Source organism: Lathyrus oleraceus, chromosome 5 (assembly GCF_024323335.1).
Source record: "Lathyrus oleraceus cultivar Zhongwan6 chromosome 5, CAAS_Psat_ZW6_1.0, whole genome shotgun sequence".
Lineage (NCBI taxonomy): Eukaryota > Viridiplantae > Streptophyta > Magnoliopsida > Fabales > Fabaceae > Lathyrus > Lathyrus oleraceus.
Window position 1 is genome coordinate 353,142,674 of NC_066583.1, and position 12,079 is coordinate 353,154,752.

A 12,079-nucleotide genomic window follows, 5' to 3' on the forward strand; every position below is an offset into this window, starting at 1 on the left:
AAGAGATTTAAGTTTATGTTGATGATATGATTGTCAAATCAAGTGGTGAAGAAGAACATGTTAAGCATTTGTTGAATTTATTCCAGCATTTAAGAAAGTATAAACTCCGCTTGAATCCCAATAAGTGTACTTTTGGTGTTCGTTCTGGTAAGTTGTTAGGCTTTATTGTCAGTGAGAATGGTTTTGAATTTTATCCTGCCAAGGTCAAAGCAATACAAGAAATGCATGCGCCCAAAACTGAAAAGCAAGTAAGAGGTTTTCTCGGCCGCTTGAATTATGTCTCAAGATTTATATCGCATATGACTGCCACATGTGTGCCTATATTCAAGCTTCTTCGGAAGGATCAATCTTGTGATTGGACCGAGGACTGCCAGGAAGCTTTTGATACTATCAAAAAGTATCTGCTTGAGCCTCTGATTCTGTCTCCGCCTGTTGAAGGAAGGTCGTTGATCATGTATTTGACCATGCTTGAAGAGAGTATGGGTTGAGTTCTTGGTCAGCAAGACGAATCTGGAAAGAAAGGATACGCAATTTACTACCTTACTACGAAATTCACCGACTGTGAGACTCGGTATTCTATGCTTGAAAAGACATGATGCACATTGGCTTAGGCTGTTAAGCCTCTGCGCCAGTATATGTTGAGTCATACTACTTGGTTGATATCCAAAATGGATCCAATCAAAGTACATTTTTGAGAAGTATGCTTTAATCGAGAGGATTGCCCATTGGTAGATGTTGTTATCTGAGTATGATATTGAATACTGATCTCAAAAAGCTATTAAAGGTAGTGTCTTGGCTGACCATTTGGCTCACCAACCTATTGAAGACTATCAGTCAGTGCAGTATGATTTTCCTGACGAAGAGATTTTGTACTTGAAGATGAAAGATTATGATGAACCACTGCTTGAAGAAGGGCCAAAACCTGGTTCCCGCTGGGGCATGGTATTTGGTGGAGCTATTAATTCGTATGGTAATGACATTAGGGTAGTGATTATTACTCCTCAAGTCACTCATTTTCCGTTTACAGCTAGATTAACATTCAAATGTACAAACAATATGGCTGAGTATGAAGCTTGCATTATGGGGATTGAAGAGGCCATTGATCTCATAATTAAATATCTTCACGTCTATGGAGATTCAACTTTGGTTATGAATCATATCAAAGGTGTATGGGAGACGAATCAACCCGGTTTTATACCATATAGAGATTATGCGAGGAGGATTTCAACTTTCTTTACAAAGGTTGAGTTTCATCATATTCCTCGAGATGAAAACCGGATGGCAAATGCTCTTGAAAAGTTGGCTTCCATGATTGTGGTGAATTTTGGAATGAAGTTGCCAATTTGACTGTGATGCGTCTTGATAGGCAAACTCATGTATTTGCTATTGAAGAAGTCAAAGATGAAAACCATGGTATTTTGATATCAAATGTTTCCTCCAAAGTTAGATTTACCCGCCTGGGGCATCTTTGAAAGATAAGAAGACTTTGAGAAGATTAGCTAGCAATTTTTACCTGAATGGTGATGTGCTTTACAAGAGAAACTTTGATATGGTTTTGCTCAGATGTGTGGATAGACACGAAGCAGACTTATTGATGACTGGAGTCCATGAAGGTTCCTTTGGTACTCATTCCAATGGACATGCTATGGCAAAGAAAATGTTGAGAGCAGGTTACTATTGGCTGACAATGGAATCTGATCGTTGCAAGTTTGTGAAGAAATGCCATAAGTGTCAAATTTATGCAGATAAGATCCATGTTCCTCCAACACTGTTGAATGTCATTTCCTCTCCATGGCCCTTCTCTATGTGGGGAATTGATATGATTGATCCTAAAGCTTCGAACGGACATCATTTCATTCTGGTGGCTATTGATTACTTCACAAAGTGGGTTGAAGCGGCATCGTATGCAAATGTGACCAAGTAAGTTATTGTAAAGTTTATCAAGAGTCAGATTATATGCCATTATAGTATGCCAAGCAACATCATTACTGATAATGGATCGAACTTTAAAAATAATATGGTGGAAGCTCTTTGTAAAGACTTCAAGATTGCACATCATAATTCTTCTCCCTACAGACCTAAGATGAATGGGGTTGTTGAAGCTGCAAATAAGAACATTAAGAAGATCATTCAGAAAATGGTTGTGACGTACAAAGATTGGCATGGGATGCTCCTATTCGCTTTACATGGGTACCGTACATCTATCCTCACTTCAACAGGGGCAACCCCTTTCTTTATTGTCTATGGTAAGGAAGTTATGCTCCCAATAGAGGTTGAGATCCCATCACTGCGTGTGCTAATGGAAGCCAAGTTGACAGAAGTTGAATGGTGTCAAACCAGATATTACCAGTTGAATTTAATTGAAGAGAAGAGATTGACTGCCACGTGTCATGGTTAGTTCTATCAACAAAGAATGAAGAAGGCATTTGATAAGAAGGTCAAGCCTCGTGTGTTTAGAGAAGGTAACCTCGTGGTCAAGAAGATTTTATCTTTCAAACCTGATGCTAGGGGAAAATGAACTCCCAATTATGAAGGTCCATATGTTGTGAAGAGAGCCTTCTCAGGCAGTGCTTTGATTCTTACAACTATGGATGGTGAAAAGTTCACTTGTCTTGTGAATGTTGATGCAGTCAAGAAATACTTCGCCTAAAAAGGAAAAGAACAACTCGCTAAGTCGAAAACCTGAAAGGGATACTTAGGCAATAATGAGTGTCTCGATGGATTGAAAACCCGAAAGGGCGATCTAGGCAAAAGTTAGAGACATAAAACATAAAATTTATCCCGGTAGATTGAGTACCCCACCCTGGGGTAATCTAGGCAAAAATTAGGGATCATGTCAAGTAATTGCATCTGGCTGGTCTGGATCATGGAAGCAGTTTTGAGCAAGTCATTCGATTCTGATTCATCATTCTCAACTAAAGAAGAGCGCAATGGATGATGAAGCTGGTAGGGAGAGTAGTGATCATTGTATTCAATGTAGCCCATTTCCATGTAAATTATCATTTTCAATTTTTGTAAAAGATCTATAGAGCCCTGTCATTTACAGACTACCATTCTATTAAATAAAGTTGAACTTTTATCCAATTGTTTCTATTCTTGTTTATTTCTGCTAAATAAAATTGAATTTTTATGATGATAATTTTAAAATAAATCAATGAATAATAATTATTTTTCTTAAAATAATAAAAAACAACCACTTTAAGAATAATCAATTCCAGTAAGGAATGTCAACGGCAATATAAGAACAAGTAAGTCCTAAAGTGCGAAGCATTGTTGGTCTTCCCCAAGCAGTTGGTTTGGTAACCTTTTCCTCCCCAACAGTCGTCAGGTATCCTCAGCTGAGTTGGTGGGTCACCTCCCCAGTAGAGTTGTGTTGATAATCGATCCCCTTTGCAAAATCATATTCCCTGACTGAGGTGCTCATATTTTGTATCCTCCCAGTTTATGATTAGATCCTGGAAATCCGAAGCCCTTATTTGGTTTCCATTTACATATTTGTATTGTATAACTTCGGCAGTTTATTAGATCTGGTTATGTTCGCTTTGGAATTAGTTTATTTCGCAATCTCCAAGGAGAGTTCATTGATTATTGAGGAATGTGATGATCTTGGTCATATAGTCCTCAACAATTTGCTCAAATCACCATGCAGAGTGTTACCTCTTATGTCCCCTGGCAGAGTTCATCTTCTGAAATGAAGATCCCTTGTTCCCGATAGTTTTGGATTCTGAGCAGTATTTGTCTTTATCCTCTGCAAGGTTGTCTCCCATTTGATATGATGTTGACAAAAAATTCCCTACAGTGTTGACAATTTGGATCCTCAGCAAACCCTCTCTCTACCCTCGGCATGTATGTTTGTTTATCCTTCAGCAGTGCACGCTTCTCCCCGTAGAGTTAGAGTTTGCCATGATTGGTTGGAAGCATGTTCTCAATGACTTTCCCCATCCATAGTTGATTTATGTAAAGTTTGATGATTTATCTTCATCCCCAGCATTCTCTCCAGTGGGTATTTCCATCTTGTAGAGATTAGCCGAGTGTTGTAGCAGTGATTCGAATCTTTATTATTTGTATCCTTTGTGTTGTTTCGTCAACATAATTATCATCATATACATACATATTCATGCATAAAAATCAGCATCAGATATTTCATTATGCATTTTTATTGCATTTGATTTCTTTATTCTGATCCCCTGTTTTGGTGATATCATTTACCTATACAGATTTGGTGCGCATGTCCTCCTTCAGTTGTAGAGTGTCAGCCCCTTCACCAGAAAGTGTTTAACGTTTCTCATTTCCCCGCCAAGTTATTTTCTCGTGGATGATTATTATTTCAGTTTCCTCCCCAGTTAATTATCTGGATGGAACCACTCCCCTTGAGTTATATCCTCATTGGGTTGAGTCTTTGTTTAACCGTTTCTTTCTAGTTATTACCTAGATAGATATTTTTGGTCCCTTGAGAGTCTATTATCCAATAACTGGTAATATTCTTCTCAATTTTTGAGTACTTTTCTTCTGCCTAATACCCGGTAAATATAATCTACTTCCTTTGTTTTCCCCAGCGGATTTGTTTTCATGTCCCCCCCCAGGCAGTCTATCCTTGATATGTTCATCCTAACCGGTGGAAAATATACTTCCTTTGTGGTTTTCTACCCTGTAAAAAGGTAGTTATAATCCCTGCTTTTATTCTCTAAAGAGTTAATCCTTGATATGTTCATCTTAACCGATGACGGATTTTCCTCTTTGTGGTCTTCTTCCCGGTAACCGGTAGATATAAATCCTACTTTCTCCTTGATATGTTCACCCTAACCCGTGAAAAATATTCTCTCTTTGGTATTCTATCCAGTAACTGATAGATATAATTCCTATTTCTCCCTGACAGTCTATCCTTGATATGTTCATCCTAACCGATGACAAATATTCTTCCCTTGAGTTATCCTTGATATGTTCACTTTAACTGGTGATGGATATTCTCTCCTTTTGGTCTTCTACCCAGTAACCGGTAGTTATAAATCCTATTTGATCTTTTTCCCCAACAAGTTATTCTTACCCAGTAACAAGTAACGAATACACCTCTTTCTCCTCAGCGAGTCATCCTTGATATGTTTACCCTAACCGGTAACGAATGTCCCTCTGTCAGAGTATATTATCTTCCTACCTAGTGAAGCTAGCGGAAATATACCCGAACGTATCGCATGCTCGAACATACAACAAAGTCACCATCGAACTTTATTTATCCCCAAAGGAAGGGAAAACATCGATAAAACCCGGGGGAAAGAGATATACTGGGTAAGGAAGTCGGTTATGCAAGGGGAAGGTATTAGCACCCCAAACATCCATGGTACTCCATAGGAACCATTTTGATTGTTCTCACTTGAATAGGTGTTAGATCTAAGATTACTCGCAAAGAATGAGGGAAAAAGAAGAGAAATAGATAAAGTGCTCGGTGAGGATTGAGGCCCTTATGCCTACGTATCCTCATAGTGCAAAGAGGAATTCAGAGCTTCGTAGTTCAAGGAACTAGAAGTGGGATATGGAAATAAGTGTGATAAAGGTATGGTCTGAATCAAAGGATAGTGTTTTGAACTCCAACAAGGGTGAAAAGATGAACCCAAGAGTAAGGTGGCTATTACCAATACGTGGACCAGCAGGCCGCCACTATAGGGTAAAGTCGAAAAGACGAAGAAATAGGTGTTTGGGCATGGTACCAAACATCTCTTGGTTCACAAGGTGATGTAAGAAAGAGCACAAAGAAGTAGTGTGTTTGGCTCAAAGAATATGTATATCACATGGAGTGAAAGAAGGTAGAAGATGAGTGTATCATGGAAATGAATGGAATAAAGTGATCAAGGTCACAGAATTGGGTATCTGGTGACAAGTGACAAAAGAAGTATTGTTTGAAATTGAAAGGTGAAATTGTGTTGGAATCCAAAAGAGAAATGAGATTCATACCATATAGGGAAATAACTTTAACCGATACGTGGACTAGTAGGCCGCCACTATAGGGTGTTTAGCCAAAAAGGGAAGGAATTAAGTGTTTAAGGTTATAGCCCAAACAACTCTAGGTAGAAAGGCTGACTACAATAGATGTCCTAAAAGGATGTATATAGAATTCCAAAGAAAGTGTTTTTCGAGGTCAAAGAGATATTATGTCACTAGGTGAATGATGTCGCAACCTGAAAAATACAGTGCGCGAAAAAAAACAACCGGCGAAAGAAAAAGACAGAAGAGTCGCCACCGTGCGTTATTCATCCCAAAGGAGGGAAAGGAAACGCTCGAAGTAAACCTGAAAAAGGAAAGGACAAGACGGGGTCTCGCAACCAAATCTTGGGTTCGGGAGTCGGTTATGCGAAGGGAAGGTATTAGCACCCCTACGCATCCATAGTACTCTACGGGATCCACTTTTGTGGTTTTTGTCTAAAGGGTGTGGGTTTACCTAATGTGTTTATTTGCTAAAAAGGTTAAGAGAAATGACTCGCGCGGATGTCGCATCCACTGCATACGTATCTCATCTGAATATGAGAATCAGAGTCTTCGTAGCTCGGCTGACCTATGGGTTAGAGGATGTGTGCTCGCTAAGACATCGCGTCTTATGCTTACGTATCTCATCTGGAATGAGAATCAGAGCAACCCGTAGTTCGGCTAACTACGGGGTTATGGATTGGGTTTTTGACGAACGACGTCACTACGCAATCTACCGGATGCTCGACCTTTGGAGACTTACTCGCCTGTAGTAGAAGGAGTAAACGTGTGTTATGGAGAAGAAAAATCAATGAAGGGTTTGTTTGCATTGTAGGAACGCGCATGCAAAAGGGTAATGAGGATAAGACCTCATAGCTCTTAACCCTGGACAAAGGAACCTGCATAAAGTAAACACAAAAACATTGCCTCCTATCGAGGTCTTCCAGCTAGGAAAGCAGTAAAATGCGGGAAAAATGTAAAAGTACCACGCGGATAAAGATCCGAAGTAACAGCAATTAGAGGAATGGGAAACCCTGAGATCCTTCCAAGCTAACATCATCAAAGAAAGTGGGTCAATACAGGTAATCAGAATGAACCTCCAGGGGTTATTCCACAAATAAAGTGGGAAACCATGCAAGTTATCCCTGCAAAAGTCATGTGCCTTCACAAAAACTCAACAAAAGGGTTAGTGAAACAAGATAGGGTAACCAAGAGTTGCCCCCAAATCAAAATGTAACCACATGAATAATTCCATCCAAATTCACAAAAAGCTCACAAAAAGCAACCAAGGGTAGGAGGCCTAAACCTCTTGTCAAACACATGCATCAAAAGGGTATCAAATTCACCCATAATACCTCATACATTTAGAGCATTCAAATTAAAGGCATAAAGATGATGGATATAGGGCAAACCTGATTGGAGAGCTTGATTGAAATTGAGTTGCACCCGTGAGGTTTACAAAACAATCTTTAGGGTTTATGTGAGGCAGAGGTGATTCTGTGCAGTTGAGTTCCCTTCAGGGTTTGGAGGCTGCTCTGAACTCTGTTAGTTCTTCTCTCACTATCTTTTTCCTCAGGGTTTTGTTCCAAGGAAACCTCAGAGTATTTTGCTTCTCTTCCTTTTTCTCCCTCTTTCTCCAGTGAATCTCCCAGTGTAACTCCAAGTGTCTTTTCCTCTACTGAAACTTCAGTATTTATAGACTGATTTTCGTGGGTAGTGGGCTCAAATGAGGGAGACCCAAGTCCAAAAAAAAATTTGTTATATTTTATTTATTTATTTAATTAATTTTATTTATTTATTTATTTTTAACTTTTTTTTTTTCGTTTTTTTTTTTTCGTTTTTTTTTTTCAGGAAAAATGAAGGGTAAATTTTAGGGTATTACAAATGATTCATGATCGAAGGTAGGTAATGAGTAGTGAAATATATAAATGATGCCCTAAGGCAAAGGAGGAATAATTAGAAGTATGCTCGCCAAGGATTTGCATCCTCGTGCCTACGTATTCTCATCATGTAATGAGAAAGTCAGAGAAATCGTAGTTCAGAACTACGAGAAATAGAAAGAGAGACATTTGTCTAAGCAACGGGGGCTCACAAGACAAACATCACTTCAAGGAATGATTGTAGTATGGTAGTACAAGGAATAATATCACTTACTCGGGAAACAAATAGTTCGAGATCAACAAAGGATAATATCTTAGATCCAAGAAAGAGATAGACTCTGAATCAAAGAGCAAGATAGGCATTTACCAATACTTGGACTAGCAGGCCGCCACTATAAGGTAAAGCCAAAATGAGAGACTTGATTAAGTGTTTGAGGTTGTAGCCCAAACAACTCTCGATTGATGAGGTGGACTATCGTTAAGACGTCCTACAAGGATAGATAAGGAGTCCAAGGAGAAATATGATTGATCTCAAAAAGATGGTATAGATTGAACGAATGGAGAATGATGATTGATAAATAGGGTAGGTTTATAAATAAGATAGATCGTGAAGAAACTGGGTTCTCTTACCTACGTATCCTTATAGTACAATAAGGAAATCAGAGCATTCGTAATTCAGCCCACTAGGACTGAAAACACAGGTGATTGGAGGACAAAGAAGTATAATTGATTGAAATGAAGGATGAATTATAAATAAGGAAGCTCGCGAAGAAACTGAGTTCTCCTACCTACGTATCCTTATAGTGCAATAAGGAAGTCAGAGCTTTTGTAGTTCAACCCACTAGGGCTGAAAGCAAGATGATTGGAGGAAAAAGAATGATGATTGATTAGAATTGAAGTGAATAGAAATGAATAGAATGATGAATGAAGTAAGAGAGTGAAGTGATAAGAGACTTGATAGGTGATTGATAAGAATCACACTAAAGTTTGCGAATAAGGGCGAATGCTTTGAATATTTGGGGCATACGCCCCATACGCAAACTCGCTCTAGACGAGGATAGGAGAGACTCCATCTCATCATTCCCTATTACTTAAGGCTCGTAGCGCATGATACTTCTCTTAACTGCCAAGTTATTGGTGACGAATCTTCATGGTTGATCCTTGTGTTGATGTTGATCTTGTATGAAGAAGACTTGGTAGTTTAATTGATTTGTATTGTACCAAAGTCTATGAATAAGGGCGAACGCTTTGAATATTTGGGGCATACGCCCCATACACAAAGTTGCTCTAGACGAGGATAGGAGAGACTCCGTCTTGTCATTCCTTATTGCTTAAGGCTCATTTCGTACAATTTGGATCATGTTTACCAAGTGTTGACCTTTGATTTATCTTGTATAATCCGCTGCTTGATGTGACTGAGGATGCCTTGATTGAATATCTTGACTTGAGGCTTCGAGCTCCACAACTTAGAATAAAAGTCTTATTAAGTGACCAAGGGTCTTTTGGTCACTCAATTTAGACTGTGGGATTATGCAAGTTCAAAGGATTTAATCAATCAAAATTACTTTTGATCAATTTAATCATGGGTTTGTTTTTGTTTGAAAACTATGTAAGCACCTAATCTAATGGTTAGAATTAATTACAAGTTAATCCTAAGGGTACATGCCATGGTTAGTCAAAAATTCGATTAAAAGTCCATGTTAAAATTCCTAAGGGAACATGTTATGGTGAAGATTCTAAGTTAAATTTTATTCCTAAAAGAGCATATGATTATATGAGTGCAAAAGTCCAAAATTACCCCTAAAGGGTAAAATGGTCTTTTGTCAAATTTTATGGTTATTGCATCTAAAATTCTAATTATGCAAATTCTAGTTGTACTCCTAATTGATCCAATCAACCTAAATTCTCACAATCAAAATTAATCAATTAACAAGCAAATAAAGCAAATAAAATAGAAAGCCTTTGCAAAATAAAGGTGCAGACCTGGTTTGGATGTGCAAGAAAATAGAGTCCAAATACATGGACTTCAGTTACCAAAGCCCAATGCAGAATAGTTTACTTTCAGCCAGGGGGTGCAGTAGAAAAAATGGAGTGAGATAGTATTGTACTGGGCTTAGAATGTGACAAGCCCAATCAGAAAATAAGCCCAAAGATTGGGAGTTGTGTGTTGGGAAAAACCAGAAAAATTTGAATGTACACGCCTTTTTCCATGACAATTCAGATTGCCGGTGCCAGAGCTCCACCACAGACCACTGCGTCGGAAATCACTTCCGGTGATTGTGGCTACCGGAAATGAAAAGCGGAGACACCTCCATCTTCGTCTCCACCTCCCGAACAAGGATCCACTCTCCAAATTCTCTAATTCATGTCCTAAATCCAATAATTAGACTGAATCCTCAAGAATCCCTAAGAACTTAGATATAAAATATTCCTCCATGAGCAAGATTCAAAGATCCTTACGATGGGGGTTTGTAATAGCATGGTGTAATGTTCAGCATAACAACAAAAATGCAATGAAAAAAACGGACCTACCTCTGAAGCTGAGAATTTCTCTGGCGAGTGTTGATCGGAGAAGATGATGACAGAAAATCACTTGTACAAGTAGGTGAAGTATTGCTTTATCTTCCTCTGACTTGCTTGTTTTCTGAATCTTCTTCTTCAAACCACTATAGTGATGAGGTTAAGCTCACTCTTCTTGAAGCTTCAATGTGATGCTTCAATGGAGTCTTGGAGAAATTGAGCTTTGAGTGTAAGAGGGAGAGGGTTCAGAGAAAGATTACAGAGAATTGAAGGTGATGAATGCAAAAATGTAGCTAGAGAGTAGAAAAAAAGTGAAGACCCCAAATGATGGTGAAGACGAGAATTTATAGAGGTTAGGCCTGGGATTAATGAGGTTTGGAATTAGGCTTGGCGTTAGTTAAAAGAGGTTTGGAGTTAGTTGGAATGAACTCAATGAGTTTAGGTAGTTAACTCAATGAGTTGGAAGTTAACTAATTGGTTAGTTTAGTGGAAATTATGGTTTTTGACTGGCTAGTGCAGGTGACAGTTTGAATGAGATTAGCTTGGATGTTGGTTAAGGCGCAAGATATAACTATCATGACTTGCAATTGTAGGTTAATAGTGGTTGTGTTATGTTATGTGATTTTGGTCTTGGTCATGATTGTGCAAGTTGAAGTGTTTGTGGTTTTTTCTGTACTTGGTTTACTGCAAAATTACTGTATTCACAATGTATATGGTTGAAGCTTTATGAAGTATCGAACCTCGGAGTGTCGTCGAGTACTCACGGCTCTCCCGGTGTTCATGCAAGTGTCTACTTGCCTTGGATTACAAGCCTTGTCTAAACTCAATGTTGGAGGATCATGCTTCAACCCCAAAAGTTCCCTTCTCACATTAATAGTGCAAAATCCTGCAAAACAAGTCATGAGTAGACTCAAACAGGGAATGAATCGACTCAAATAGTGATTTTCCCAGGGTTGAGTCGACCTGGGAGTCGACCTGTTCGGACCCGCGACGAAATGATTGAAAGGGAAATTAGAAATGAGTCGACGCAAGGGACAAGTGAGTCAACTCAATCTGGAGTTCCCATAATTGAGTTGACCGGTGGGTCAACCTGTTCCGACCCGAGGTAACAAGGTTCAAAGAAAGAAGGGGCACGAGTTGACGCAAAGAGTGAGTGATTCAACTCACTCATGTTCCCAGAATTGATTCGATCGATGGGTCGACCTGTTCGGACCCAGGGGTTTTGCGCTGAGTCATGAGTCGACTGATAAGGCTAAAAACCTCCAAAAATGAGTTTTTTTTCCAATGTAATACCTTTTTTGCACCTTTTTATGTATGTAATGAATATTTTAAGGATAAAAGTGAATGGAATTAATCAATTGAATGAAAATGACTTGACTCAATGAATATTTTAAGGTTGAAAAAGTATCACACTTCTTTAGGCTACAACATTTTTGACCTAAAAGGGATAAGCCCCACTGTATGTATGCATGGAACTATGCTAGAAGAGAACTCTAAAGCCTCTAGAGAGCACCAGAGGAGGATTAATCCTATCATAGGTGATGTAGTTAGGAAGGAAGTGTTGAAACTGCTTGAAGCTAGAAAGTTTTATTCGATCTAAGATAGTCAATGGGTTAGCCCAATGCATGTCATAGCTAAGAAATGAGGTGTTACAGTAGTTCATAATGAAAAAGGAGAATTTGTAGCTAAACGCGTAAAAACTAGATGGATAATGTGAATTGATT